The 27,053-nt window shown below is 44.4% G+C and overlaps 1 pseudogene; it reads left to right on the forward strand.

The window, feature by feature from the left end:
* Positions 1-743: 743 nt before the first annotated feature.
* Positions 744-23,240, forward strand: LOC115327334 (annotated as a pseudogene).
* The last annotated feature ends 3,813 nt before the right edge of the window (positions 23,241-27,053 follow it).

Genomic DNA, 27,053 nt, shown 5'->3' on the forward strand with positions numbered 1-27,053 from the left:
TTCATATATGGCGTGTACACTCTAAAAAAAGCCCGTGCATCCGCTTTCCCGCACAACACTCAGAGAGCCAATCACGGCAACTTACGAAGGCAGCTCGGCGAATGACGATACCGAAACATATGTTTAGATCAAAAAACGCAGTCTGAGTTGTGACATTAAACAATGCAAAACGTCACGCTTGCATTGCTTAATGTCACAACTCAGACTGCGTTTTTTCGTCTAAACATATGTTTCGCCATCGTCATTTGCCGAGCTGCCTTCGTAAGTTGCCGTGATTGATCTCCGAGTGTTGTGCGGGAAAGCGGATGCACGGGTTTTTTTTAGAGTGTAGCGGTTGAGATTCTGGAAAATCTTATGTGCTAAAAATTAGACATTTTCGGTTATTTATGCCTTTTTTGCATTACGTCGGGAGTATTGTGTAACTATAGAAATTTGTATTATGTGACTTTCGCTCTACCCTGTACAACAAGATAATTTTAATTGTCAAATGAGTTCTATTAATTTTGCAACAGCATTTACTTTAATGTAGTAGGAATACTATTTTCAGTGATTATGGCGTGGGCATATCTTTTAGAATAAGTACACGTATACACAATAATTCCTGCAAAATAGCATACAACGGTGATACAACGCTCTACTTAAGTAACCGTAACACTTCGCCTCTAAATTTCGCGAAAATATTGAGTTGTTGAGTTCTGAGGCTATATTTATATGACTATTACTCTTTCAATAGGACGTTGCCATTAAGCAAAATGAAGCTCGTTGTTTTCGCCGTGGTGCTTATTATACCAGCACTTCTAAGCGGTAAGTCTGGTTAAAAAATTATAAATCGAACAAATACAAAGAAGCGAACGTATGCAGTCGAGATGGTTAGGAAACATCGTAATCTAAACCATGAGATACAAGAGAAAAATAGCAGACAAGACAATTTGTGTTCTCTAGTCCATTGCTTTATTTGTTCGTGTGTTGGAGTTTAGATTGTGAAATATATCTTCTTCATGATTTTTCTCCAGATTTGTTTTTGTTAATTTTATGGAAAATGTAATTTCTTTTATCTTTTTCGATTGGTGGCAAGACTTTTTTTTGTGATCCATTATTGATTTCGAGCAGGCTTTAGACCGTCATGTGTCTGTAAAGGCGGTAGCAAATGCTCTTAATATGTTTATAAGATAAAACATATCTGTGTATCACTAACATTCAACTGCCTCACGCACGCTACACTGTTAAGAGCTTATAATCTTTTGTCTAGCGCAGGGGTCTCCAAACCTTTTGGCTAAGGGGCCGGATGGAGGCTCCGTCTCTGTCTCAAGGGCCGGAAATATAAATGGGCAGATGTAAATGAAAAAAAAATCTAAATAAAAAATCCTAGATCTCTAAGCATTGAAATATACAATATTTTAAGTTAGAGTAAACATGAAACAGCAAGATTCTAAGGTGGATTAATGCATTCACTTTGTTATGAAATTTAATCGTTTAGCTGCTTATGACATCACAATAATTGGAGCCCAGAAAACATAGCATAAAGCAGAGCGCATAGGAACTTTGGCACGTTCACACAGGCCAGAAGACTAGTGAGAACGATAGAAGTTATGCTGACAACATGTAATAGCTACGACACAGTACACCAAGCACAATATACATAGGGACCCAGATATGGAACAGGGGACTAGTAGTGTGGATTCTGCTAATGACAATGTCCAATTACTAATATGACCAGAGGACACGCCTTACGGTAGGCAGTTCTCTCGTGTTTTTTTTGTTTTTTTTTCAGGTAACTTCGTTTACGTGGTTGGTGCGCGCCGCGGCGCCGTTTTACACGCCCTTATTTTTTCGCCAGTAGCAGCGGGCGTGCTGGAAGCGGGCCGTGGGCCGGGCTCCATTGGGAGGACTGCAGCCAGCCACGGGCCGGTCGGAAGGCCTCCGCGGGCCGGATTTGGCCCGCGGGCCGGGGTTTGGAGACCCCTGGTCTAGCGCATTAGTTCGAAAAAGTGTATTAGCCTAGAGGCTGTCAAGGGGTGGTTGCGATTCTCCAGGGAACTGCTGTTTTGGGATCTGGACAAAAAATAAAAATTAAAAAAGCTGCAAAAAAAAAAAAAAAAAGACGTGATGGGCGGTGTTGTGAAAAGAACCGAAACGAAGTTTTATTCACACAACCGACAAGTAGTGCAGTCGTCTGGGGGCCGTCACGATAGGCAACGGCATGTCCGACCAGGTGACAACTCCCCTGCCCGCCCCATTCCCGGTAACATCATTCGGGAAGCTCGGGCAAAATGAGCGTTCAACAGAGAGAGTAAACTCACGTTACTCGGACCAACCAAACATAAAAAATTCACGTGTACAATAAAAGAACGGAGAATAAAAAGACGAAATCAAGGAAATTGAATCCAGAGTCACCCAAAGCGACAAAACAACACACATCAATCCCTTTCTACCTTCACAAACACGGCGGAGAAGGTGAATTCGCATTTCGGCCGCCAACTTGATGAATATGTATCCATATCTGCCACAGATGTTTGATATCTGCGAAGTAAAGCAGTAAAAGAGCCGTAGCACCTTACCTGACTAATCACAGCTACTTTTACAACGAGGGTAGTCGTACGCTTGGCGGTACAGCAATACCAAATTTGCGTAACATGATGGCCATGCAGCTGACCACAAGGGTAGCTTGCCATCATGCTTGAGTCGGTAGTTTCGGTTTCGCCGTACATCCCCGAAACAAAACTTTGAGATGGAATGTCTAAAAAACTACAAAAGGCATCTTAAAAAAACTCTGACACCTCGTATTTTAGGGGTAATTCCTTCACTGAAAACAATCGTAACCATATAATGGAGAAAATGTACAGGACTTAAACTTTAGAAGCAAGAGTTCGCGTTTAGAAACAACTACAAAGTGCACAGATGAGCAGGGCCCCATCCTTCATATAAATTAATAGCAGTGGTATTGATCATCGGATCAGAAAGACGCTTCTAACCAATTGATATTTATTCATTAGTAAAAAAAAGAAATATCGGCATCGACCTTCACCTTTAAATTCGTGTAATGCATGAAAGGCATATACGGAATCGTTGAGAATTGGTGAGAGAATTTCTGTTACGTGACAAATTTTTTCCTTAAATTATTTTTTGATACCGAATGGTTGTATAAATTAAGTGAGGTCGTTTTTTCCCGCTAAATTCGGAGGGGAAATAGGATTGGTGTTTAAATTAAAGACTTGAGCGTGTTGGTGATCTACATTGACTTAAAACGAAAGAAACACATAAGAGCTGTGTCGTCTGTTTCGTCCTTTTATGTGTTTTTTTGTTTTTGTTTTAAGTCAATGTAGATCACCAACACGCTAAAGTCTTTAATTATCACCAACGAAAGCTGTGTCGTCTGTTTCGTCCTCTTATGTGTTTCTTTCGTTTTAAGTCAAAGTAGGATTGATGTTTAGATCACAAGACGTGATTTTTCCCGCTAAATTTAGCAGGCAACCAAATTAGAGTATAAATCACATGCCGTTAATTTCCCTCTAAATTTAGCGGGAAAGCTGAGTTGATATTTTGGCCACAAGACGTAAATTTTCTCGGTAAATTTCGTAGTTGAACAGAGTTGACGTATAGGTCACATAGTCTCAATTTCCCCAAGGTGTATATACCTTTTCATATACTTACGTCCCCCCAGCCACATGGTTTGCATACCTGGTATGGGAGTCGAAACATTTATAAAACATTTCAACCTGAAAATACCAGAAAATAGAAGGGAGGCAAAACGGGAATGGGTGATGGTTACGCCCATATCCTAAATGTATTCTATTGGCGTGGCGACGCGAAAACAATGTTTTCGCCCATACTGGATGTGACGACAATTCAAGATTGCCGGCGCCATTGTGGAAAAGGTGGAAATGTAACGTAACGTATGGAGACGTCACATGACGCCACTTGCCTTGTAAATTTAACGGAAAATGCACGGACGGATGGACGAAGTTTGGGATTGAATGGTAGCGTCAAAAAGCTGTTCATGGTTTAAAAATAAAGGAATGGTTTTTTTTCATGCATTTGATCGAAAATCTGACACATTTTTTTTTCTTTTAGATTTTGCCAAAGCATTCGACAAAGTACCGCACGAGCGCCTCCTTCTAAAACTTTCCCAAATAAATCTAAACACTCCTATTGTTCAATGGGTCAAGGAATTTCTGCCTTATCGCTCTCAGTTTGTCTTTGTTAAGAGCCACTCATCTAACCCTCTCTCAGTAACATCAGGTGTGCTATTTGTTGCGCTTTTTGCACTCCCAAAAGACTTGGAAGAAGGAAGTGGCATCAACGACTAGAACAAACGCAGATTGGATGTTGACAGAAGAAAACAAAATCAACATCCAATCTGCATTTGCTGCGTTGTTGACGTCACTTCCTTCTCCCTAGTCTCCTGGGAGTCCAAAAAGCGCAACATGGCACCCCAGGCATTCCACAAGGATCTGTCCTCGGCCCCCTCCTGTTCTTAATACACAGGGTGATTCAAGGAGAGGCCAGGCTCTTTAAATCGACCGCAAAATTCGGATTCTTAACCTATCGCGCTACGACTTTGTGTAGCGTTACCCACAGATGGTGCATTTTTTTGTAAAATCTGCAAAGAGCGAACTTACCTGAGGAAAAAGTAAAGAAAGAAAAAGGCTTAGCTACTATGAGAACGCAGCGAAGCCACCGGTCTTCAAACAACACGGCGCAGCTTCGCACGGGAGACAAGAGAGGGCGCAAGCGGTAGCGACGCCAACTGCCGCCAACGAACGAGCAGACGACGCCGACAGCCGGTGTCTTTAGCAGACAAGAAACTGCAGTTCCTTGTTGTTACCACCCCTGTTTTTGTTTCTGGGACTGTCGCCGCCTGCGGAACGCGCGCCGCTTTTGAGTCGAAAATATCGTCTGCTAAAGACCCCGGCTCTCGGCGCCGTATGCTCGTTCGTTGGTGTCACAGAATTCAATAACTATTTTCGTCCTTCAATGGTTATGGTGTTGTCCGTTTCCGTGTTTGTGAGTGGGGTGCGCGAGCGCCGAGGACAAGAACGCGGGCTTAGGATTTTTTTTTTTTTTCGTGCGAGATCGGAGGAAGAAAAAAAAAAAAGACGGGATCCCGGGCGCGCGAGGGTAGTGGAACAAACCGCGGAGCAAGGTTGCGACGGTGTGGATGGTCGGCGCTAAGCACGTCCGCGGCGCTATGATAGTTCGGCCACCGAGAAAGTATTCGACGGAGAGGGGTGTGAGTGCTTGTGAGTGAGTGCTGTGCGTCACTACAACACCCAAGCCACCACGACTTCTCGACCCCAACTGGCGGCGCAACGAATCGGACCCCCACCGGCATCTTGGGACCCTGACTCGGCTCTCCCCCTCCAAAACTGTATGACAACCTCGATTTGATTTGATATTTTTTTCTTTCCTTCTTTCGACTGTGTGCACGTCCTGTGCGCCTTTCCCTTACTTTTGAATTATTTTATATAAAATACTGTTCGTAACGTCGGCATGCTTTGCTCTCAATTCCTCCCGCCTCTCAGGAAGTCTATCGCCAAGGTGTGGTCCTAACACCTGGACAGCGGTCCAAGTCAAATTCCAAATTTGTTTGTTTAAATGGGATCTTTAACATCCGAACCTGTGACAGTTGGCGGCGTTCATTGCGCCATCTCTTGTCTCCCGTGCGAAACGGCGCCGTGTTGTTTGAAGACCGGTGGCTTCGCTGCGTTTCCATAGGAGCTAAGATTTTTTCTTTCTTTACTTTTTCCTCAGTTAAGTTCGCTCTTTGTAAATTTTACAAAAAAAAAATGCACCATCTGTGGGCAACACTGCACAAAGTCATAGCGCGATAGGTTAAGAAACCGAATTTTTCGGTCGATTTAAAGAGCCTGGCCTCTCCTTGAATAACCCTCTACATAAATGACTTACCATCGCATTTGTCATGCCACATTCGGATGTTTGCGGATGACTGCGTTATTTATCGTACAATCACTAACACCTCTGACCAGACATGCCTGCAGAATGACCTTAACCATGTGCAAAAATGGTGCGACTGTTGGCAAATGACGTTTAATCCCAGCAAATGTAAACTTGTATCATTCCATCGTCGCCCGTAACATCTTTATTTTTCCCTATACAATTGCTGGCGTCACCATCGAATCTGTACAATCATTTAAATACCTAGGTGTAACACTGTCGAACGATCTATCTTGACGCGCGCATACTACCAACGTCATATCAGCTACAAACAGAGTCCTTGGATTTCTTAAACGTAATCTACGCCATGCCCCGAAACAAATACGTTTACTTGCGTACAAATCACTTGTTAGATCAAAACTCGAATACGCATCTGCCTTCTGGAACCCTCACCAAGCATATATTAGTAATGAACTTGAATCTGTTCAAAATCGATCCCCAAGGTTCATTCATTCTGCCTACTCATACGATATCAGCGTTTCATCTTTAAAAGCAGAATCCGGCCTGACACCTCTTTCACTTCGCCGTCGCACTTCCAGCCTCTCCCTCTTTCACAAGTTTTACTACGGCTCGCTCGACCATACACCTTACATTGTCCCGCTATCACGCATATCTCCGCGCATCGGTCACCCGCTTCAAGTAACGCTCCCACGTGCCCGCACTACTACTTTTTTAGCCTCCTTTTTGTCTCAAGCAGCAGCAGACTGGAACGGCCTTCCCCACCACGTCGCCGCTATCACATGTCCATCCGTATTCATGGAGATTGTCGTCAAGCACCTTCCGACATGAATGTCTGTTAAAAATGCTTTTATATGTAACCCCACCCCTTGTGTAATACCCCTAACGGGGTCTTTAAATGAAAATGAAAAATATGCACTCGAGAATGGAATGCGCCTCGTACCTAGAATGTGAACTGGGAAGCTAAAAGTAACAATAAATAAAAAAATAAATAAAATTGTCTGCGCATTTATCTTAAAATGAGCTGTTGACATGAGCCAGCCAACTCGTACTTTAATTCAAAAAATTTTCGTTTCAGCGGACTTCTCGTCTGGTACCCAACTTATCAGCGAATGCGACGGCTATATCGGACAAGGCGGAGAGTTAATATGTGAACTGCAAAACACTGTGAGTCTTTGATGGCATAGAAAACAATCAAATTCAAAGTAGTTATTTTATTAGGTAATTCAAAGTGACTTCCTTACTCTTATAGAAAATACTGATTGTTTACTTCAAAAAAATACTTTTTTCTTTTTCTTTTTTTTCAAACACGCGCGTCTCGTGTAAAAACAAGTGATACGCTTGAGAACGCAAAAAAAAAAAAAAAATTATAGGACCTTGGCGACACATCGCACAAACATAGGAGCAATTAAGAGGAAATATATCCTTTCGAAAAATCCAGATATGCAGTCTGAGGAACCACAGGAACCGGTTCGTTGTACGCTCAGAACGTTTCGTGAATCAGATCCCCTTGATGTGTGGCAGGAAATGTGTAGGCCATACGAAAATATGTGTAAATGATAGATCGCGCGAACTTTTTTTCTTTTTCTTTTAATTTGAAACATCATCAGGCCAGAGGCTGGCCCAGTCGGGAGTGGAAATAACAAGTAAAATAGAATTAAGCACTTTTGAAACCAACAATAAATCAGGCGGATATACATATTCGAGGCATACACCAATAAATGCAATACCGAGGGGGGACGTGCAAAACAGTGACATGCCAAATATTCTGTACGAAAAAAGCACTTCTAAGGAAAATAACTATCGATGGTATCACGAAAATCGGTACCCTCAAAAACGCTAGAAGGTGGATAGTTCCATCCGAAGATAGTGCGGGGAAAGAAGAAAAATTCGAAACGATTAGTGCTTTGAGATATTGGTGTCCAAGAATGTTGATTATGGTGCCTCGTAGGTCGCGACATTAACGGGAAGACGTGATTATCTGTGCCAAGTCGACAATTGTTTCGTACAATAAGCAATAAACAGTTTAGCCTGGAGAGCTTCCTACGCAGCTCAACTGTAGCTATGCCATTCGTTTTCTTAAGGTGCGATGGAGAGTCTATCTTTTAAATTTTCCATAGATGAATCTGACAGCTCGCGTTTGAACCATTTTCAGCCTCAAAATGTTCTTTGGCTGGCGTATTAGGGTTTCGGTCGCACAAAAGTGTTAAAAGCTAAAATTCTGACACTAGATGGTGGTTTTATTTATTATTTTGCGCCTAAGGAAAACAAGTTTACGGAATGCGGATGAGCAGATGTTATTGATGTGCGTATCCGATAAAAGAGTTTTAGAAATCATCAGGCCTAATTTCTTATACTTTGAAACTTCACGCAAAAGGGGAGCTACAGACATCGTAAACAACCTAAAGTGGATTTTTTTTCGGTAACCCGTAGTGAAACAGTTCTTTCTGAATGTATTTTCATTTCCCATTCGGCATACCAATCTGTAATATCTGCAAGGGAAGAGTTTAATACATACTGGTCAAATGAGGTAGTTATACATATTTCAACAAATCACAATCATCCGCAAAACGTCTAATGCTTACACCTTCATCGATAACGGACACTATATCATTTATGTAAATTACAAATAACAAGGGCCTTAGAACGCTGCCCTCGGGTACACACGAAGATAGACGCAACCCATTTCAAAAATCCCCACCAATATCAACGAACTGCTTACGCGCGATTTAATCCATTTAACAATATCAATCAGAAGACCAACATTTTCTAATTTAAATGCTAAATTTAATTAGGGACGCTGTCAAAGGCTTTACTGAAATCCAAAACATTACGTCTACCTGACCAGATATATGGAGACTAGCAGCGTAGTCGTGGTAAAAAAAAAACCGTTCTGAAACCATGTTGGAAGGTTATTGTTCTCCAAGAAGGAAGAAATAATGTTGGAAATGATATGCTTTTTGAGTTTGCAACATTCGAGAGAAATGGTACGATAGTTTGTTAGCGATGATGGGTCTCATTTGTAGCGGGACGACGCGTGCTAAGAGCCAGCCATTTGAAAGCGCACTGGTGACAAACGAAATATGAATTATTATCGTGAAAAACGTGCCACTGACTGCATATCATCGAAAAAAAATATTTGGAACCTGATCGGGGCCTACGCCAGACCATTTTCTAGATTTAACAGCATTGACACAAAACATATCAAAAAGTGAGCAGCCATCTATTTGGCTAGCTGTCGATGCATTGTCATGACTGCGGCTGCCAACCTGTGTTCAACATGTGCACAATCTTCAGCACGCTTAAAAAGAACGACAAGTGGAATGATTGAAAATGACTAAATCAAAAGTTACGACGATGAATCCTTCAGCGTAACTTCAATTGATCTGGCGGCTAAAGAGACCCACTTCTTGCCATAAGCATTGGGGTGCGGAACTGGTTGAGTGGCGTGATGGCGCATAGTATATATATTCGCGTCGATTTCCGAGAGTTATAGTTGATGTAAGCACATCGTGTTGTCAGTTCTTCCCTCTTGTCTCTATAAGCGTAACCATGTTTTCGAAAATAAAATACACGGCGCTCGTGTATATAGCTGTTTTTACTGGTGTCAGGTGGCGCGAGTAGTTTTACGAGGTTGAACGGAGTAGGCATCCCATCAGGTAAAACTGATGTTTGATTTTGCTATGTCCACGAGTGGCTCAAAAGCGAAGAAATTATAATAGACAAAAACATGGAAGGCAGCTAATGCTTCAGAAAAACGACACATCCAGAGGAGCGAGAAAGTAACGCGATTCCTTTGTTTTCCCAAGTAAAGTATAGTGGCTGATCAAGCTCATCCGGAATGCGCAAACGGTGTCGGACCTGATGGGAGTACGATCCTGGAAACAGCTGCAGAAGTACCTCATAACTTGGAACTCAATGGAACAGCGAGAACAGGAAAGGCCGCTCGGCCAAAGTCGAAATCGTGGCTTTACCGTGACCAAAGCTAGCAATTTTTTTTCCGGCCGGTCAAAATCTACTTATCGTCCCATTTTCCACAAAGAGGCGTATATGTCCCTGTCGAAACTATCATTGATTGAAATATAAAATCTGTATTTTATGCTTTTACTGAATGAGCCATATATAAACTGACGATTTCGGCAGTCAAATTTACACACGAAGAGTGAGGGGGTGGCTAAAAGCGTAGATTGCCTCACAGACAAAATAGCTGCGTTGTCTGCGGTTGGGCCGCAATTTCAACCTTTAGCCAGCGGTCCCAATTGCCCGGGTTGTTTCACAGAGCGCTATGTCATAGTGCAGTTCCTCGACTACCTCCAGGATAGCGCTTTAATGAGATAGGACGCCGTTACCTTGTTTCCGATAACTTTGATTAGCACTGTTCTCAGTTACTTTTTGGGAGAGTAACGAGTAAAGGAATTTAGGTAATATTTTTAAGTAGCGCGTAAATGTCTACTTCTGGAAAATACTGTGATGATAGAAAGTTAAGTAAAGCAGAATGCAAGGCTGATGTGTCACGATCGGAATTGGCTGGAAGGCCATGTGCTTTCTATCTACGGAGGCCGTCAGATTTCCTACAAATTTTAGTTGCGGCTTCTTACCCGCCGGTAGAGACACCCGCAGAAATCAGCAGCGACACCTCAACAACAGTACCGAAACCTTCCGCCCTTGAGCTAAATACCGTTGTTACACCGAAGTTGACGCAAGCGACGCCAGTTAATGCACTTCGTATTTTCGTTTTTTTCACAAGCGGAACATATTAAAGATTTATTTTTTATTTACATATTTCTGCACACTTTTTTATTCGTAACATTCTTTATATGTATCTCAGACTTACAGTGGCTATGATCCAATGAAATGCACCGTGATATGCAGAAATGGAGAAGGACCGAATTTGCCAGCAGGGGTTTGCAAGAATGGTAAATTGGTAAGTTACCAGGAAAGTTTTTTTGCTGCCTGAGCGCTTCTTTTGCTCACAGGTGCCCTTGAAGCGACACCCAGGCTATTTCATATAAAATAAAGTTGTTAATAATTCACTTTTACTTTTCCGAGGGCAGTTTGGCAGATCCGTATTAAACTTTTCTGGCATTGTCATGTGATTGGCACTAACACAGGTAAAACAGATTGGTTCTCACATAATTCTGCGCAGAGTTTACACGCAAACTATGTTTTTAATATCTGACAGACCAGATTTAATTCCATCGGGTTCACTAATAAGAGACACTCCGTTGTCTTTTTTTTTTTTTTCGTGCATGTGGATGAACGCATATTTTCCCATAAATCAGTGTACATCCTGATTTATAGGAATACAGAAATAAAATACAGAGATAGTTAAAAAAAAACACTAAATGTGTCGCTACTTTAAAAACTTCAATGCCAGATATTTCGCGAGAACAAAAACACCGTTAATATTACACCTATATCAACATGATCACGGCGATTACAAGAAGATCATCAGCTAGTACAGTGAATCCCACCAACATACCCCGAACTCGATAATTCGGCCACAAATACCAAAGCATCTCAGTGTTTAGAATATCCAAATGACCCTCATGCAAAAACTGGTAGGCGACGATTGAGTGACGATTGCCAGGTGTAATACCGTCTGTTTTTAAGTCTATTGATACCGCAGATTTCTTCTCAAAAGTCACGTCATGTCCAGCACAGTGGTTTGCTAGAATAGTAGGGAGCTCGCCCGTAAGACGCGACCATGCAATGTTTGCATCAAGGATAAAGCTGCACTGCCGCATTTGATCATGCACGAGCTACGGTTGTCAATGTGAATATCTGATTAGGCGCGGTACCAACGCGTTTAAAAAAAAACGAAAGACGTTTATAATCCCCGTAACGGCGAATTAGAGCGCAGCTCTTGAGGAGGAGGAGGGAAAGGTACGGAGAGGAGGGTATGCCCATCCTCCTCATCCGTACCTTCCTCTCCTGCTCCCCTCACATTTAGCGGGAAACATTTTCTGCCAAATTTAGCTGGGAAATTTACCCATAATGCAACGCGCGGTGACGTCATGAGGGATGTCATTCGTGACCCTCGAGGTGTCACACATGACGTCACTTGTGACGTCATTATGGGAAACGTCCCATAATACAACGCGAGTTTACGCTGACGGCGACGCCGCTCAAGCCGGAAACGGGCGCGTAAAGTTGCGCTTTAAAAAGTTTGTGCTTTCGTTTTTTTATCAAAAAGATAAGAATTACTCCCTTATAGTTTTTTGTCCTTGTTGACTCTCACAAATATATATCCACTAATGTAAATTTGCCAGATTACGCTGCACTGCAGGATCAACGTGAGGAAGCGCATTGCCGCACAACCGAAACCCGACCGTAAAGTATGCTTAGAAGGCGCTGCCCAGATTCAAGAGCTAGACTTAAAGGGCAACTCCGCTTCATTTTTGATATTTAGAAAACTATGTAGCCCTCTTCAGTATCATATAGGAAGACCCCATGTCAAATATTACGTTCTAATTCCGTCTATCTATTTAAAAAAACTGGCCAGCAAGCTTTCAAATGAGCCAAGTCGCCGAAATCTGCCAACTCTAGCGTGCGACGTGAGGCGCAATCGTCAGCGCAGTCAGTGCGACGGAGTTGGAGCGGCCAACGTTAAACCACTACGTCAGAGGCATGCATACTTCATTCTCACGTTTTGTTTGTTTTTACTTTTCAGAGTGAAATTGAACGATGGCGTCATGAGTTTCTCGTCCCGGTGTTGGCTGAACGGCGCCACGTGATCACCGTAACGCGGATGCGCTAGTTTGCGCTGCCCTGCGCGCTTATCGGTCTGTTTCTCCGCTCCCCCTCTCCTCTTTTGTCTTCTCTCATTCCCCCTCACCCCCGGGTCATCACTGTCCACGCCATGCGAAGCAACCTGCCCGCGTCGGGTGTCCTGTCCCTCGCCCTACGAGCGTCACAAGACCACGTGGTTCGACGTGACGTGGCCATGACTCTGACGGCACGAGACCAATGTTGCCTAACGCAACCGAAGTTTCGGTTTCGGTATCAGCTGATGTTTAAATTAAGGTTACACAAATAATATTCCACATTTCGCGAATCCAAGGACGTAGAGCTGTTTAGTAGCGCTTTGTGAAATGGAATCATATGTAAGCCTAAATTTTTCGGAATTGAGCGCAGTTGCCCTTTAATATAACAAAACTATTTTCCTCTTTAATATCTGTACGAAAGGTAATTGTAGTTTCATCAAAATTAGGAGCAATATAAAAAAAAAGGAATATTACCAGTAGTACCCACTTTAGTTACAATAGTATGTAAAGGGTTCGTGCAGCGATATTTGTAAAACATCAGAAATAGGGAAACATCCCAGGGGAGAACACGTACAGCGTATCTATGGTAAGATGTGCTGTCAGTGTGCGCTCTATTAGGGGCAAACCTCTTTAGGGTCTGGCCTTGTTCGTCCGGCGTCCGTGCTCACATCGATTGCCATCCCATCTGTCTTCTTAAAAAAAAGAAAAAAAATGTCTGCGAAGTCGACAGGATTAGAACCTGTGCGGGGAGACCCCAAAGGATTTCTAGTCCATCGCCTTAACCACTCGGCCACGACTGCGGGACGAGTAGGGAACTCTGAGATGTGATAGTAACTCAAGAGCTGGGGATGTCATGGATGAAACGTGTAGCCGCTCAACGCCTATACAGGAGAGGGCGCTGCGGTCAAATGCGTATATAATCGCCTTAAGCTTTGCATGATTCGGCTGGACGTCTATAGATGAGAGGGCGCTGCGGTCAAATACTCAAATGCGTATATAACCACGTTCCATACCACACATTCTTTCTAACATGGATGAAAACAAACGAAAAGCCCGGCATGCTGCGGCTCAGCGTATTAGTACCACCAGAGCTTCGCCCCAATCAACATTCACCACGTGGAGATGCGGTCATTTTGTTTTTATTTATGTTTGATTATCTCTAAAGCTCTTACGCTATCCCACGCACGCAAGGCGCTCATGTTGGCCAAGGACGCTTTCAGTGCGATGATGCTTCGTAGCGATCTTTGTGCGACTGGTTTTAATGACCTTTTCGAAGCTTCAAAGCTTTGAAAGGGTCTAAAGCGGGCATTACTATGGCAACCAACAGCGATGAGCTAATCACCTTGAGAGGTTTTATCGTATGTATGTTGGTATTTGTTTGTGTCCCGCTAGCAGGTGGGAAGGCAATGGTGCTATTTTCCCATATCCAGAGGTGAGGGCGATGTGACTGGACTCCCTGCGTCACCGGAAATTTGGTAGACTCGTCAGCGAGCCGGGCACGCAAGGAGCCCTAACCAGGTGCTCGAGGCCGGCCTGCCAGACTGCAGCAGGCCATGGCGGCCCCGCGAAGACCAACGTCGCGACTGCTAGGCCTAACGCACTTGTACATATCTTACCATAATCGCCATCATTTTCATCTTGTATACTGCTATATCATCACATAATCACCATCCCTAGACGCGGCACCGCCGGGCCTTTATGGTACGGCTGTTGCCTTTCTGCGATGCCGCGGCTCTCGTGAGCACATAAAGATCATTATTCTTGTTCTTAGTATTAGTATCAGGATGCTTGACCTTTTTATATTATCATACATTGTTAGAACCTGGGAATACCAGGGCTCTTAGCCTGCTCGATGGTCGCAGGAAACGAATGAAGAGAGCGAACGTCAAGCGTCCCGCGGCGCTCTTCAAGGATTACTTCCGTTGAGAGGCTCCGAAATGCCTTCGCGGGTAGCGTATTAGCAAACCATATCCCGTACAGTGCCTGGCCACGCCCCCTTCGGCGCAACGCAAAAGCGGCCATTTCATTGGTTTTCAAAATGTCACGTGACATGACGTCACTTCCGCGCCGTTTGAACGCATTTGAGCGCGTTTTCGTCTCGTCAAGATGGCGTCCGCCGCTACGCTGGTGGCTGAGACGCGCGTTACGCTGCGCCGCTGTAAACACTTTGTTTCACGCGCGTGCCTAGATGATTCGAATGCTTTCAACTTAGCGATGTGAACTCGTTTTTCGGTAAGATGAACGCCCAGGACTGCACACCGAGATGATGCCACCACATACGCGCCGCTGCCGAAGTCGCCCCTACGAGTACGACCCATAACGATTCTTGGAGTTCGCCGCTGCTCCGCAGCACCAAATGCTAGCAACTAATGCTTTCACCTCGGCGATGTGAACTCGTTTTTTGGTAAGATGAACGTCCAGGATTGCATGCCGACATAATGCTACAGCATAGGCTGTAGCATTATGTCGTGAGATGCGCAACTCCGACCTACTGCGGTACATTTACTGAAGGTGTCAGTCATTCTCAGGGGCCCGAGTACTTTGATGGTGATAGAACGACACCTCCATCGCTTTCCGAATTCGCACTGGACATCAGGCGCACAGCGCGCCCGTGTCACGATTAGGCGCGAATTTGCGTAACGAGAACATATTTACGTATAAAAAGCATTGCGTCCGCGTCGAGTCGTCCTCCTGCTAGCATTTGGTGCTACGGTGCAGCGGCGAACTCCAAGAATCGTTATGGTTTACAGCGGCGCAGCGTAACGCGCGTCTCACCCACCAGCGTAGCGGCGGACGCCATCTTGACGAGACGAAAACGCGCTCAAATGCGTTCAAAAGGCGCAGAAGTGACGTCATGTCACGTGACATTTCGAAAACCAATGAAGTAGCCGCTTTTGCGTCGCGCCGAAGGGGGCGTGGCCAGGCACTGTACGGGATATGGTTTGCTAATACGCTCCCGGGTACGTTCTCGGTTTTCGCGAAAAATAGTTGAGAGGCTTTAAAAGGTAATAGTGCCGAAAACGTAGACAAGGACGAGGAAGAGAACGAAGACAGGGCGCAATCGCAACTGTTGTTTATTCGCTAAAAACATTGATAGTATAGACCTACAACAACGTGTCATTCATCACCGTGTCGATGCACTGCTTGTTATAATATATTAAAACTCTTTCTTCGATAGGGCCAGTTATGCTTCACCTATACAATCTGCACCCTTATTCCGGATTTCAAACGCCTCGTGCAGCTCTGCTAGTTATGTCATGGTACCGAGCCAAAATCATAATGACATATGGAACAGGCGTTCATGGGCAGCTGTTGCAATGTATAGCAAGATGATAAGACGGGCTGGATCGTATGGCAGCCGCATGCTCGCGGGTGCGATCATCCACGCGTCTGCCAGTCTGGCCAATATACACAGCGCCGCATGACAGAGGTATTTCATAAACAGCTCCTGAGGCACACTCAGCAAATTTAGGTGTGTACTTGTACTCAGCACTAACTGATAAGCGCGTTGCGCTTAAGCTGAACCCCGAGTGACCGTCCTCCCCTCAAAGCAGAATGGAATTGCCCGGAGCTCTCGCAGCGCCGCCACCAGCCACTGCTTCGACCACGCGCTTCCAGTGGGGCTTTCATATTGCACGGCACTGTACGCCTGCTCTACATGACATCAAGATTCTGGTTCGGCACCACGATAGAACCAGCAGAAATCTGCATCAAGCGTTTGAAATCTGGGATAAGTGAAGACTGATCTTCCCTATCGAAGAAAGAGTTTAAATATAATAGACAAGCAGTGCATCGACACGGTGATGAATGACACGTTGTTGTGGGCCTATATTATGAATGTTCTTTCCGAATAAACAGCACTTGCGAGAGCGCCTTGTGCTCGTTCACTTCTTCGTCCTTGTTGTGTTTTTGGCGGTATTATTTTTTAATGACTATGAGCCAACTAACACACCAAACCACTTTGCTGTAGCTGATAGGGTCGGGCACGGGATGGGAAGGGAATAGACACGTTTCTTTGATTTGCTTTGGTGCTCTGGAAACAAAAAGCAGCTTTCTTCAGAAACGTGACCCAAAACAATCCGGATTCTGTCCGATCGGCGTGACGTTACTGTCGTCGACATTGTATAATAGATGCGGTGTGTTATTTGAGTCGCTTCTCAAATCCTGTTTGGATAACGCGGCACAGTGAAGTGCTACGTACAATATGTTGTTCAGTTTATGAGATTGTTGAACTTAATGTCGTGAGCGGAGAATACCTATGCACCTCGGCTATCTTGTGTGTGCACATATTTTCGACTGTTAAGACATTTGTAGATTGACATGACTGAGCGTATGGTGGCGTAAAATATCCACATAAAATCAGAGAAAACATTCCAGTTGAAGTGGTTCTGTCGCCGACGGACTCACCAAAAGATCTTTCATTTTTTTTTTTCTAAAAATAGTACAGTGGTTTCTCAAAACCCTCGAGAGATTATATTCGCCATAAAACACAAACAAAAATAATAAAAATACGCCTCAATTTAGCCGCCCCCAGCGTCCGCAATTGGGCCTGCTCAGGCTGCCACAGGCCACAGACGACAAAACCCACTGCCCAGCGCAGTCGGGCAACACAAACGTACACTCTCAAAGCCAGGGACACGTGCTGTAAATCCCTTCGTTTGAGACTGTCGCTGGAAAGGAGTATAGTCCGTTCACCCCTGAGCTGAGACTGCAGTGGGAGCTACATGCCCGTCGGTCCAATCAGCCGCTTCCCTCTCATCACCTGACTCGGCTCTCTGCGTGTGCGTATGGGCGGGAGCGTGATCACGAGGCGAAAAAGAGGCCTATGACTGGTCCAACGAGGAGGTAGCTTCCACAGCAGTCAAAGCTTAGAGGTGAGCGGAATATAGCCTGCAGAGTCCCGGATCTCGTAGCGGGTTGTGGAGAACGTTGCGGGTGAGCAGAAACGATCTACGAAAACTCCCTACTGTGATCGTACCGAGCGCTGGCCTCCCAATCCTCCGCTGAAGGAGTTTCAGAGAAAAGCTGGAGTCTATATGTAAACTCCGGATGACGTCACTACCACTTTTCAAGCTCCAAGCCATGGCGTGACATTTAATAACTACAAAAAAAAAAAAAAAAACCGGTCAAGGGGAGACATAGGTGCGGACTTACTTGGTTCTATCCAATTGGTCTTGTGTTAGGATTTGCAGACTGCGTTTTGCTCGTGCCCTGTTTCCTGTTCTGCGGTCGGTCGCAAGGGTCGAAGTTTGCAATCGGTGCAACCTCTCTCTGGAGTGTGAAGATCCCTAGTCCTGCAGCTTGTTCCGAAGACAAATTTTCGCCCAATGTTCAAACGTGTTTATGAGGCAGTGAACAGAAGATAGTGAGAATAGTATTTAAAATAGAGTAGAAAATACTCTAGAAAAAATGTATTTACAAGATACCAAATACTGCCAAAAGTATTTGAAATGAATTAGCTTGAGTAGCGTTTTTAAGATAGGCACAAGTCAGATTTTTATCGATCGTCTCGAAGCGTTGGTTGTGCTGTCATTTCTGTCTGCCATTGTTCAGGGATTTCAAAGCTTAAAGGAGCTGTGCAACGATATTCAATTGGAATGTTTTTCTCTCTACACGAGCTTACTGGCACACCTGGGACTCAAGGATACTCACACGCAACACCATTGGCCAAGAAACTCCTTTGTTGCGGTGTAATTTCAAGGACAAAAGCGATCATATTCACTCAATCTCTCCTTTGCAAAATTTGATGACGTAACTCGGGGATCGCAGTACACCCAAGTGACGATATTTGAATGCGGTTCATAGATTGGACCCGAGCATTGCGTGGGCACTCGACTTGGGCTCGTGATAATTACTAGCTCGAGAAGCATTCGGATTGTGACCCGTGCCCAATCGCTGCAACGACGACAACAGCCGAGCCATAACAATCTCTGGAACTCAGCGCGTGTCCTGTGCTTTGCCAACCCCAGCGCTTGGCTATGATCAACATTGGCGGCATATAATCGGCTCCAGATCACGTGGCCGCTTGTTCTGGCTGCGAGTTGAGGAGGTAAACGCTGCTCGTTTTTCTTTATTTTTTTTTCTGGGACTTCTATTGCGTGGGGTGAAAAACGAACGCGTGTTTTATAGGTCATTAACGTTAGGGATCCGTTTTAAGCGGTATTTGTGCACAGTACAAAAATTGTTGCATCGCTCCTTTAAAACACGGGGCAGACTTTCGAGTGAGGTTTACCTCAACGATATAAGTGGTCTTTTTTTTCAACTTCACAAAGTTTGATGCTCTACTAATGGGCACGGTATTGTTGTCCTAGACCCGGGAAGTAACTTATGATTAGGCGTGACTTATGAGTTTCGGATAAATCCGAAAAAAAAACAAAAAAAACCCTCGCCGGTAAATTTTGTTTTAATTGACCTTTTCAGAGTTTGACCACGATCGTGGCGCGCCCTCGCGAGAATCGCTCGAAACACTTTTGGTGGCTCCGGGAACGTCTCTCCGTCGTCCGCGCCAGGCATGGCTTGTCTCCCGGTCCATGTGTTTGCGTGTGTTCTCTGGTGGCGCTGTTCCCTCCTTTACCAATTTGAATATGTCTTTCTGTTTTCGCTTCGTCTGCATATTTTCTTCGAAATGGCTGAGAAGGACCTGGAGGATTAACAAAAGTCAATGTCAAGGATACAGAGGACCTCGTTCGTTTTTATACCTTCAGGGATGGATAGACCGCTGACGCCGCATCGGTTCTTACCATCGACTAGGAGTCACTTCATAGTCACTGCGGTGTCGCGTCTTGCAAGCAACTAAAAAAAGGGGGTCTGCTTTCAAAGTAAAGTCGCAGAGTGTTGTGTAAGGAAAGTAATGGTGACCAGCTTGGATACCGAACCAACCATCTACCTTGCGCGGAGCTTGTGAGCTCCGTTTATGATTCCCGGCCACTACAAACAGCTGATTTTACTCTCCTTGATCGCTTAAGCTATTCAAGCTTATCGCATCCGTCACTTCTCCGTCCTGTGTACCGCGCGAGGGCACGGGACATTGCCGTATTTGGGAATGTGTAAACAAACTCGGGCAGTGCGAAATACGAGCCGTCTTGATATCGCGAAGGATTGCGTGCACCGTCAAAAAGTAAGGAACGGTATGTTAGAAACAATCCATCTTTGAATTCGGCACGTTTACGAACCTTCGACAAAGTGGGCCCAGCAAACAGATGGGTTCACGGCTGGTTGCCAAGAAGTTTCATCAAGGTTAATTGTCTCCGTAAGGCTTAAATTCGTTTCGCTCGCTTTAAATGTTTTATCAGTTTTTTGAACGTGGCAAGACGCGAATTTGTACAGCGCACGCCTGAAGAACGGAAAGCTTTATGTTGTTATTTTTAATTGAATACCGGGTACGGCATGATTACGTCGCACAACCTCGTTTGCACGTTTACTATTAACAAAAAATGGTCAAAGTGCAGGCGATCTGGTGTAAGTTTAACATGATGGAAAACTTGACATATGAATACATGAAAGCTTGATGGAAGATCAAGTACAGGGGCGGAAAGAGTACTTCTGTCAAGAAGTTCTGTTTCCGTCCTCGTCCTTGATGTTTTATCTTTCATCTATTCGTATCTAATCACCAACACTCTCATTTTTAATTATTAAACCTGATACTGAGGTAGGAAAAGGAAAACGGAAAGGAAAAACGGGCCACGTCTCAAGAGACGTTGCCTGTTTTTTTTCTGTGTCCTTTTGCGTTTTCCTTTTTCTACTCCAATTTCAGGTATATCATCATGTTCACATTTCTGTATTTTAGTTAAAAGCAGAATGTATCGCTGTAACATTGATGATCCACCCACCTGACACGGGGGACTCTCGTCATAGGATTTCGAAAGCAGGGCAAAAAGGGTGGGGTGTTTGACATCGGGTGCTTTCGTGGACCACCCGCCAAAAGTGAGGTAAGATGACTATGAAGCCAAGCCGCGAGAATACCGGATGAGTCAAGCATAACCAGCACTGTCTGAGCGACCAAGCGAGCGAGAGAGCCACCAAAAATGACGCTTTTCCCTTTCCTCTCCTCTCACAGAATCGGCGCATGCGCCCAGCGATCTCTGAAAAAGGTCAATTGGGATTTCTCCTCCGAAAATTCAGAATTTCAAATTCGCAACAAAAAAAAAAAAAGGAAAGACAACAAAAAAAAAAAAAAGATGAAGAATGTTTTACAAGTAAACTTTATAAGAGCATAGTGTCAGTGCTTCTGAGGAAATGCCCATTCCGTTTCGTTGAAATCTCTAACTACTGACAAAAGGGATTTGCGTTTAGCCCATCAAGGCCCGTTCAGGACAACGGCGGGGTCATGGTACCCATGTTTTAATTTAATTTGTTTTTGAATTCTAAATATTGTATCACATTGAAATAAACTAAAAAAAAAATAAGAGAAGTGGGAATCTAACAAAAACAAAATTCAAACTTTGAACGAAAAAAAAAAAAAAAACTCCGGAAAACATCAACCGAATTTCTTGAGAAATAAGCTCCGAACACAGGAAATCCTATTGATGAGGAAGATATTCAAATGCAGGTCATAGTTTAAACACGAACATTGTGCCTACTAGTCAGCACAAACTCGTGACAATCAATGTTTTGACAAGTTTTGAGGTGGTGATTCGCGTCAAATTCCTGCACTGATGGGAGCAGCCAAACCCTAAAGAATGGTTCACACTTGTAATTGCTTAATACTGGGAAGGCTAAATGCAGGCTTTTGAGCCTCTTGTGACTGCTTAGAACAGCCTGCGCTTCTGCGAAGCCGATTGTGAGCAGTCCCAAGAGGCTTTAAAACTGGATGTGGAACAGTCGGTCGTAGTCAGACTAAAGTGTGAACCAGTCTTAACAATGTGTGGAACTGAGCACATGACCCGTGCTTTTCAAACACCAGCATATGACTATGTTAAAGGGGCGATGCAAGGATTTTTGTATTTTGCGCAAATACCGCTTAGAACGGATCCCTGGCGTTAATGACCTGTAAAATACCCGCCCGTTTTTCACCACACGCAATTGAAGTCGGAGAAAAAAATAAAGAAACACGAGCAAAGTTCACCCCCTCAACTCGCAGCCAGAACAAGCGGCCACGTGATCTGGAGCCGATTATATGCCGCCAATGTTGATCATAGCCATGCGCTGGGGTTGGCAAGGCGCAGGACACGCGCTGCGTTTTTCAGACATTGTCATGGTTCGGCTGTTTTCGTCAATGCAGCGATTGGACACAGGACACTACCCGAATGCTTCTCGAGCTATAGATTATCACGAGCCCAAATCGAATGCCCACGCAATGCTCAGGTTCAATCTATGAGCCGCATTCAAATATCGTCACTGGGCGGTACAGCTACCGCCCAGCTACGTCATTAGGTTTTGCGAAGGAGAGATTGAATGAAAACGCTCGGTTTTGTCCTCGAAATTACAGCGCAACAAAGGAGATTCTTGGTCAGTGGCGTTGCGTACGAGTATCCTTGAGTCCCACTAGTGCCAGTAAGCTCGAGTAAAGTGAAAGACATTCCAATTGAATATCGTTGCACCACCCCTTTAAATACAGGCGGCATATAATCGACTTCAAATCAAGTGGCCGTATGTCCTGTCCTTCATTTGAGGGGGTAAACACAATTGCTGTTTCTCCAATTTTTCTTTTTTGTGAAAGTCATTACGTTGATGAAAAACCACCTATTTTTCATAGGTAATGAATACCAATAATTCACTATAATTGGTGAATATAAAACACTCGTGTTACCGCCTTCTTAATATGGCAGTCAAGAAGCTAAAAGGATTGTCTTTAGGAAAACAAAAAATTCGAATAGATTATAAATAAAGTTGTGTCCTCCTCCTACTCCTCTCGCCTTTTTAGTCCAAAGTTCCACTCACGTACGTTAATTGCATTTATTGAAAGCACATTTAAACGGTTATTTCAAGGTGGATTTTTATAGCAAATTTTATTAAATAAAAAGTGCAGCGCAATTACAGACATATATGCTACCGAAAGGAAGCTTTATTAGAACGTTCATATTTGTGTTCTGATTATTATAAAACCAGTGTCGCATCTTCTTTCTTTTTAGAGCGCAGCTGTTAGGGGCCCGTTTCCGGCTTGAGCGGCGTCGCTGTCGGTGTCGGCGTCGGCGTAACCGCGAGGTCACGTGACCCCCCAAAGTCACGTGACGCCCAAAGGTCACGTGACCCCCCGAGGTCACATGACCCCGAGGTCCCGTGACCCCCTTAGGCCCATAAGGTCACGTGACCCCCCTGAGGTCACTCCTTCGAGGTCACGTGACTCTCCTGACGTCACACGACCCCCCCCCCCCCCCCCCGAGGTCACGTGACCTCGAGGAGTCACCTATCCCTCAGTACGCCTCCATCCTCCTCAAGAGCTGCGCTCTAACGGCGTTACAGGGAATCGTAAACGGCTTTCATATTTTTGCAGGACTGCACTCCAGAAGTGACAGAAGAGATTGAAGATTGGGTCCTCAAAATACAAGGAGAGTACACAAAAACATTTGGGACAACTTCTTCTGGAAAGAAATAATTTTAGTTACGGTGACGGATCAATAAAAAGTTACGTGTGTTGTTCCTCTATATCTATAATTTATAAGAAAAATACGCACACCTGATCATTCTAAAAGAAAAAAAAAAACAAAAAAAACAGGGAGCTTGGAATGCGTGTCGCACAAACTTCACACAGTTTTTAAAACTTTTTCCAACTCATTTCTTTTTTTGAGTATTTGTACTATTTATTTAATTATTTTTTATTTTTCTTCTTTTAGCATTTTTTTACCCTCCTACGGTGGCCTTCCTCTCCAAAGCTGCCTCCGTCCCCCTACCTCCCTAACCTCTTACACACTCCCCTTCCTTCCTTTCTCCCCATTCCTCCCTCAGCAAGGGCCACGTAACGTCAAGTCACGACGTCAATATGTCCGCTTAATTTAGCTGGGAAACTGGATTGTGTAGCGTTCCCAGCGTGTCGCTCCTTCATGATACTCGTTCTCATAGCGAGATCGACCCAGTGTTGAAAGGGAAGGGAAGCTCGGAACATCTTGTGTGCAAAGTACCTCTCTTCTTTTAAGGGATACTGAACCGAAATTTTGAGCTCACAAAACAAGGCTGGACGGATAGGCGGGACGCTGCACAAGCCAAAAGCATCACTCATACAGCAAAATCTCAACGGATCACCATATTTTGCAAAAATAAGTGCGCGATTGAACACGGCCGACGAGGCAAGAGGCACTTTACGATTCTCATTCCCTCTCCTCCACGCTATGTCCCGTCGAGCTGGTGCAACACCTCCTAGAAGACAAGGCCGTAGCGCTCTACTCGTGACGTCGCGAGGGAAGGCCATTGGGGGCGCGCGGCGAAGCGAAGGCAACGAGCGTGGATTGATCGTCGTTGTGCTTTTAGTCACATACGCGTGTGTTATTAGCTAAATTGAAAGCTGCACATAGCAACGGGTCTCGAAAACATTTCATTACACGAGCAAAATATTACACCGCTAAGTGATCGGTATGAAATGGTACGAGGAAGGCGTATAAGAGAAAACATTGATTCACGCAATTATTGCTGCAGGAATGCATATTTTACACAGAAATAAATCTACAAAATGGCAAGACACGCAGTGATTGGACACAGCAAAACAGGTCACATTGAAAAATCAGGTACACGTAGTCAACGCGGACACGGCTAGAGGAATGTCACTTACGACAATGTAAGCGATGTTATCGCGTGCAGTCACTGAATTCTTCCATCATACCCCGGCCACATGGCAAAAGTAATGTAATTTCGATCGAATGAAAATATGGGGCCGACAAATCGGCTTGTGATGCTCATATATTCACTCAAAACATCGAGCTGATTAAATCCCGTATTATTTAATCAAGATATATTAACTTTTCCGTGTGGCAGGGGTACTAAACTTACTATTTACAGTCAACTGATTTACTTCTCCCTATGGACTTCAGCTGCCTTAGAACGAAATATGACTTATTTTGTATACAATAATACTTTTACCTTAATACAGTTAAGATTCTAGTATAAACGCGGTAAAGGTAATAAAATAACATTAGTATCAATAAACGCATAACCACAAACAGCGCACTTTCAATAATCACACAAACTTGTTATTTACCTTCCAGTAAAAACTAGAATATTACCACACATAATTATAAATGTCCACGCAATAGCAAATGACGATAATGACGAAAAGGATAATGACGAAGAACAAAGCTCCATTCTATCACGATATTTAAAAAAATCGACTGCAGCACTTTACTTGCGTCTTACATGACCAAGAAAGCCCGTAAATAAGTTCCTCACCTGTCGATTGTATCCATACGTCCCACACGATCCATCACAAACAAATTTTAAGAAGAACTTCAAGAAGTCTCTCCCTGTCGAGAGAGATCATCGGCCAGTGTCATCGTTGACTAGTTGCCACACACGTCAGTCAAACCGTAGCAGGACTTGTTTCGCGAATCCACGTAAATGCCGTAGTATCAAGCGAACACACACACAAAAAAAAAAAAAAAAATCTACCCGAGAGCGCGGTGACGACAAAAAAAAAAAAAGAAAACGATGGATAGGACAAAACAACACACACACACACGCGCGAGAGCAGCACCAGCAGTGTGGGACGAGAGGCTTAACATTGTCGACCCATCTCTTCCTCGTGTGCGCTCCCTCCCGGCGGTGATGAATGGATTTTTTTTCGGTTCCTTTCCCTTCTGAAATGACTCAGCGTACCTTTGCATGCAGTCAGTAGCTCACGCGCAACGTAAATTTACCAGAATCAGAGCCCGTACGAGGGAAGATGTCGCATCGGGAATTCGGAGCCGGTTCATTCGAAAAGTGTGGGGAGCTGCGGGACTGCGCTTAGTCCCGCGGTTTCGGGGATAATCAAAAATATAAATTTGGTACTTTCAACCGTGGTAACGCGTCGTATATATTACGTTTATATTATATATATAATAAATTGTACAAGACTGCGCTTTTAAAACGTGTATTAATGTCGGATAAACGCGCACGAACATTAATGCGCCGATACGCGTCGACAGCGCATTTTCTCACGCAGTTGCGCCATGGCCTTCCTTCCTCCGCCATTGTGACGTGCCCGCTCGGAGCGCTATGGCCTTCTCTTCTAGGAGGTGTTGGCTGGTGAACCGAAGCGAGGAGGAGAGAAGTGAGGCCGCTTCCCCTCATTCTCATACGTTCCAGGGGGACAATGACGTAATTGCCCTCGCTTGATCGCGACCTTCTTTTCCGAAAGTACGGCCATCCTCTTGAGATATCGATGTAAGAGGGATGTTTTGGAGTTCGTAGCTTCCCGTTCAACGCTTCTGCGGCCTTATTTTGCGAAATCCAAATTTCGGTGCAGTGTCCCTTTAACACTTCGCTTCCGGCGCTTTTTCCCCCCGAGCTCCAAAGGGCCGGGCGAGCGGGCGTCAAGTGATTCGGTGTCGTCATCTCCTAGATGGGAGAGGAGGTCAGTGTGAAAAAAGTCCGAAGGCACTTCAGCCCTTTTTATGAGTTGTGAATCCGAAAGAATGAACGTCATTCTTCCGCTCCCTCAGTTCGTCTGCGGTGTACGGGCGTGGACGGCCACGTTTCGCTGCTGCCCAGGCTGCGGCCGTCGGCCGAGCGCGCGTTCTCGTGAAACAGCCGCCAATGGCTATTTAGGAGCTGTTTTGATCAGCCAATAAAAAAAACATTTCTTTCGGTTTTTTTTTTTTTTTTGCAGACGTTGCCAGCTATGTTCCATGGGATAGTTAATGCTTTAGTGTTAAAACTGCGTTTGGCAGTCGGAGACTCATCCTTTGATGCTGTAAGCTGGGAGATATTGAAGGCGGAAGTGAAAAGTGAAGCAATGTCATGTGAAAAAAAAAAAAAGGCCAGGGAAAATAATTAAAAAAAAAAGAACTAATGCCGCGCGCGCAGCCGGCCGAGTAGGCAGCGTGGCCGTGGCCTAACGGTTATCGTGCTTGCCTCCCACGCGAAGAGTTGACATGAACAGGGAAGATATACTGGGAACGATTTATAAAGAAGACATGGTAAAGTACGTTCCTACAGGGTTTATTATTTTTTGAAATTGTCATTTTCTATACTAATATTTTTATATTATTTTTAAGGTTATTTTTCAAGGTCGGGGGAATGTGGGATGCTCCCGAAACCCCCCCCCCCCCCCCCCCCTTTCTATAGTACTCACGCCTCCTCTGACATCGGCACCTCAATTGCATGAGCGTCCAGGACGCCGCACAAGCATCCCAGAACGTTTTGAAGATTTTCCTGTAAACTTTTATGTTCACACTCTATCAACTCCTTACGAGAAAAATAATATTTAAATTACATTGCTCTTTTTTTTTTTTTTTTTTTGCGCGT

Source organism: Ixodes scapularis, unplaced genomic scaffold (genome assembly GCF_016920785.2).
Source record: "Ixodes scapularis isolate PalLabHiFi unplaced genomic scaffold, ASM1692078v2 PGA_scaffold8__174_contigs__length_109621045, whole genome shotgun sequence".
NCBI classification, from domain to species: Eukaryota; Metazoa; Arthropoda; class Arachnida; order Ixodida; family Ixodidae; genus Ixodes; species Ixodes scapularis.